Genomic DNA, 5,788 nt, shown 5'->3' on the forward strand with positions numbered 1-5,788 from the left:
TATCCACAGGTGATGAAAGCCACACAGGTACTTAAGCGCAAGAGTGCTGAGAATGATTTGCCTTTTAGCAGTAGCAATGGTTGACGTTTATTGAGCATGTATTAATATCTAAGTTCTTTTATTGCATTGTTCTAAGTACCTTGCAAGCATGATCTCCAGCAACTCTGATGTGCAAGGAGGTAAAGTAACTTGTTCACACAACCAGATTTCAAAGCCAGACTGAGACCATGATCTACTCACCCTTTGTGGGTGCAACGAGGTGGCCGGACGTATTAGAGGAGGAGAGAAGTGAGACTGCAAAGCTAGTTGGAACCCAAGAAAGCACAGCTAGGCCTGATCCAGGCTGCTGGCCATGGAGATAGGAGGAGAGAGCACATCGAAGACCCTTTTGGAGAACCTGGAGGCTCTTTGGATCTCTCAAGCGCTGCAGAGAAACCTTTTTCAAGACAGAAGCAATTCACATTCTCTCCATGATTTTTCTCCTCTGCTCTCTCCTCACCCTAACCACCTCACCCAGAGGGAGAAGGCAAGCAGGAAGGGCTGGGAGTGTGGGTGGTGGGGATAGCCTCAGTGATGTCTGCTCTGAGTGGGAAGCCACATGCCATATCCCTGCTCTTTCCTCCAAGGTTTCCTGCAGAGAAACAGGGCACTTCTCCTGTATCTGAGGCCGAGAACTGGGCCTTCTTGTCAAATGTAGCCTGTGAAAAGTCTTGGTTTTGCCTGTACAGTGTTTTTAAAAATTTTTGCCATCTTTTCAAAGATCTATCTGTCTATCTACCTATCAATCATTCATCTATCTGTCTCTCTCTTATTTATCTATCTTTCTATTATCTATCCATCTATTCATTCATTTATTCTAACACTTCTGCGATATTTATTATGTGCCCAGCACTTTACTGAGATCTTCACAAATATTAATTCATTGAAAATTACTAATAGAAATCCAGATTTATGGTTTCTCTTAAAAAATAGAATCAGGCCCCACATCCCCAAAAAGTAACATCACTGTACACAGAGTTGCTGCAGCCCCGTTCAGCTGGGGTGTTACTCAGAATATATATAATTAGTACGGCAGGGGCATAGACCAACTGCAGGAATGCTGGTCGAAATCCACCAGTGTGCCCTTTGCTGTTGTCTTACACCAGTGAACTTAGGGGGCCCCTCTGGTCATCCGAGTCTGGGAACCCCTGGGATGAGCAAGATGCGTCCTGTGACAGAGGCGTGCACCAGGGTGAAAGTGATAAGCTATTCTAAGAAGGGGCAGGGATAGCTTTGAAATGAAGGTGATGCTAAAGCTGAAATTTGAAGTATGGCTAAGGGAAATTCTTCAGGTTTGGAAGGGAATTCTGCAGGGGACATAGTCATAGAGTGAGATTGTGTAAGAGGCTAGGGTCTTGGGCTGGATGGGGAGGGTGGAGCATAGGGAGAGAGGTACAAGAGGATCCTGGACCACTAGGCAGAGCCAGACCATAGTGTGTCCCTGAATGCCCTGCTCAAGTGATGATAATTTGAGGGAACAGTAGAAATGGTGGTGGTGGAACACTGAAGGGTGGTGGAACACTGAAGGGTGGTGGAACACAGCCAGGCAATACCAAGGCCCAGATTTGAGTCTTAAAGATCTTGCTGTAGGCCAGGGTAAAGAACGAGCATAAGGTATGTAGGAGGCTGGAAGCAACTGTAATACTGAGGAGTAGGAGTTTTAGGGAGCTCCAGGGAATTTCCAATCACTTGGGAGACCCAGGTCTCCTCCATCCTGAGGATGTCGAGCTCTGGAGTCAGGCAGACTTCAGTTCCCACCCAGGCTCTGCCACTGTAGTGCATTAGATGGTCATCCAGTTAACATTCATCCTTCACTCCACCTCAATTCCGTGGGAGGGGTAGGTATACTCCGTCCTTGACTTGCCCATGAGACTTACTTTGGTTAATGGTATGTTTGCATGCAAGATGCTCAGGAATCTGAAATGCACTTGTGTTCCTGGGCTTGCTCTCTTGTGCCCCTGCCATTTTTGTGAGAAGAACATGCCTGGGTCAGCCTGCTGGTCCCAAGAGAAAAAGAGAGACTTATGGGGCAAAGATGAACAACCCCAGCAGAGCCCATCCTTGTTAGCCAGCCTACAGCTTCATGAGTTATATAAATGTTACTGTCATATGCTGGGAGTGTTTGTGGATGTTTGTTACGCAGCAGTACTGTGGCTCTTGTGAACTGATACAACCTCTCTCCAGTGGTGTGGCTTCGGCAAGGCTGTCCTCCGCTAAAGAGACCCCAAGGAGGAAGGCAAGGCTTGGTAGAGCTCATGGGAAACCTGGAGCGAAACCAAGGGGGTCTCTGAAAATTTCTTCTACCTAAATGACCTGCCTGCACTGACTGGAGGTAGGGCATCTCTAGGAGGAATATTCTAATTTCTCAGAGATGAAAGAAGCCAGAGGGCATGGTAGAAAAGGCACAAGTGGATGGTGGGGCTTTGGGGAGCCAGGCCCCGCCTAGTGTTATTGGTGGGAGCTTGAACGAGCTGTGCCTCTCTGGAGGAGTATTCAGCAACACACATACTCCCTATCCACAGTTACACTTGTAGGTATGCTAAACACACGTGCACAGACAGACAGACACACACACGCACCACCCCCGATAACAACAGAACCCACTTGCAGGTGTACACAATGAAACATTGTTTCAGATGGTCAGCATATTATTATTTTTTAAATTGAAGTAGAGTTGATTTACAATGATGTGTTAGTTTCAGGTGTACAGAAAAGTGATTCAAATGAACTTACTTACAAAACAGAAACACCACTCACAGACACAGAAAACAAATTTATGGGTTACCAAACGGGAAAGGGTCAGGCAAAGGATAAATTAGGAGTTTGGGATTAACAGATACAAACTACCATATATAAAATACATAAACAACAAGGGTCTATTGTATAGCACAGGGAGCTATATTCAATATCTTGTAATAACCTGTAATGGAAAAGCATATTATTATTTAAATAGCTAGAAATTAGAAGCGATTCAGATGTCCATGGCTAGGGGAAACAGCTAAATGAACTGTGGGTACCGATACCATGGGACAAAATAAGGAGGGGGCCCTTTATGTGCTAATATAGTTGAAACGTGAAGACAGATTATTGAGTTCGGTTCCTGAGGTGCAGTATAACTTTTATGTTGAAAACCAAGCAAAACTGAACTAAACACCATACAGCAAACTTGTTAGCAGTGGCTGCCTTGGAGATCACTAGAGGAAAAGGATGGGGAGGAGTGGTCCAAGGAACTCCGGCTTTCTCTGTAATGTCACAATTTTGAAAAGAGGCTGTGTCTGATTATTGCTTAATCCTTACAAATTAATTTCATAATATGAATGATTAAAAAAAAATCTGGACTTTGGAGACAAGCAGGTCTGGGCTGGAAGCCATGTCACTTGGATTTTTAACTTGGGGTGAGCCCTGTCCCTGTTCAGGCCCCAAGTGGTGGGGATGCTAACCTCTGCCTGTGCCCAGTAGAAAAACTGGACCAGTGCCTGTGGAGGGGCTGATGTAACGTCTAGATGTGTGAAAGGGCTTGGAATTGTCAGTTGAAAGCGAAGGACTGGTTTATCTGGGAATACCACAGCCCAGAGGGCATGTCCCTCTGGGGGTCTATTTCCTTGAGAATCCTGCCAGGCCCACCGGGCACATGAGAGCCTTTGCAAAGCCCCAGGGAGTGAGGGCCGAGGTCCAGCCAGGCCAGTGCTCTGATTCACAAGGTGGCATCTCAGGGTGTGAGAAACATGTTGTTTTGTGTGACCCTGAATGGGGAGGTTGTGGTCATGGTGCAATGGCCTCCCAAATCACAAAATTATGAGCCCCGTAGGGCTGCTGGCAAGGTGAAGGGAGCCTTCTCCCAGTCACCCTGTGGGCTGTTGGTGACCATTGAGGGCTCCTGAATTATCACTGGAATGCTTGGAATTCTGGTGGGATTTGGGAACTGGGGTGGGAGAAGTGTGTTCTAGGCTGTCATTCCTTGCTTGAGTGACCTGGAAAGAGCCCCCTGAAATGGACAATGAAGACGATCAACTCTCCCCCAAGGCTCCAGACGGAGTCTGACCAGCCAAGTGTTGACTGTCAGCGGTTTAGCTGAGACGAGATGCCAAGTGGATTCCCTCCCTCCTGGCTCCGAGCATTTCCACCACCTGCCACACTTCTACCCTGCGTTTAAACACAGCCCGATGTGCACCAGGAATGTTTCCTCTTAGAAGTTCATGCTTCTTTGGTCCACATCCTTCCACATCACACACACACACACACACACACACACACACACACACACACACAACTCCCACTCTTTCCACCCCGAGCCCCCCTGTCCCACTCCTTCTCTGATTCCCTGGTAATGCCTGTCTCTCTGGAGGGCATGGAGGGTCTGATTCCTTTGGGTTCCCAGCCTGTAGCCTGAAGTCTGCTGTAGGGTCTGGAGTAGATCCTAATAAGATGCCGCTGTCAACCCACCCCTGCAGTGGAGCTGCCTGCGCTCACTCTGCCTCCACCCCCAGCCCCCTCAGTGGATTTCCCCAGACTGGACTCTGAAAGATCTTTTTATAGTACAGACCTCATCATTTCAGTCCCCTCTTGATGAGGGCCTTTCAAAGCCTTCCCGTTACCCACAGGATGAGACAATGTTCCCTAGTGCAGCTCCCTCTAGAACTTCTCTGCTCCAAGACTCCTGCGGTAGGTCCTTGTACCCACCTGGGCCTACTTCCCCTCCCGCTGTCCCTCCTCCCTTGACCTTAGCAACAATGGTTTTGCTTCTCCTCTGCTTCCCACTGGTGGAAGCTGAACCTGTTGGAACAGGATTCTGGAAATTGTGGTTCCCAGGCTTCCAGCCCTGGCTGGGCGCCTATAAAGTGCCCCGATATTTACTGCACGCACAGTTATCATTCGGGGACACTTCCCCATCCTTTTGATACCATCTACATAGAACTGCTTGACGTCGTCTAACGACTCCATCTGTCTACTACTTTCATCTTCCCCAAGGACCTCTCAACATGCTCTGTCTTCTCTGCCCTGAAATATATCAAAATCCATTGCTGGCAGATCAGCTCCTGTAAGCTTTGATTGTGATGACTCACGACCTCTTCTCTGCCTCCTGTGGAAATGCATCAAGGTGTGTCTCGGTGCGCCCTTCTGCAGGGCCCGAAGTTCAGGATCTCGCAGCCTCCTACAGCCTCCTCCTTCCACCCCAGGGGACACTGCTCACCGCCGACACTGCAGTTATCAAACGGTGACCTTGACACTGGTCAACTCCCTCCATTTTCCAAACCCTTTCATGGGTGCCTTTGGGAATCATTCCTTGCACAGAATCAATGAATTTTTTTTGTTGACCTGGTTTTTTACCTACACTTCACCCACCTACTCTTGACTGTGGAAGACTTCCCCGATTGACAAGTTTTCCATTTTAAAGATGTCTTTTTCTCCCACCTACCAAAAGCATCTCTGGATCTGACAATTTCTGAAATATTCCATTCCACAAACACTTACTGAGTGCCGACCATGTACCTGGCTCACTAGGTGAGCAGGAAGAAGATCTGACCCTTCTGATCAGCCCGCCCCTCATTTCTAACAGGGCATTTCAAGGTGAGACCTAATTACCTGAAAACTCTTTTACCTTTTAAGGCAATTTCCCAGTTGGCCTTTACCCCAACATTTTATGATAATTCTTTTTCTAAATCAAGACACACCATATGATGAAGTTTGGGGAGTATTTCCTCACCAGGAAGTGAAAAAATAAAACTGCAAGGCAGCATCTGTTGTGATA

The sequence above is a fragment of the Delphinus delphis genome, chromosome 3 (assembly GCF_949987515.2).
Source record: "Delphinus delphis chromosome 3, mDelDel1.2, whole genome shotgun sequence".
NCBI classification, from domain to species: domain Eukaryota; kingdom Metazoa; phylum Chordata; class Mammalia; order Artiodactyla; family Delphinidae; genus Delphinus; species Delphinus delphis.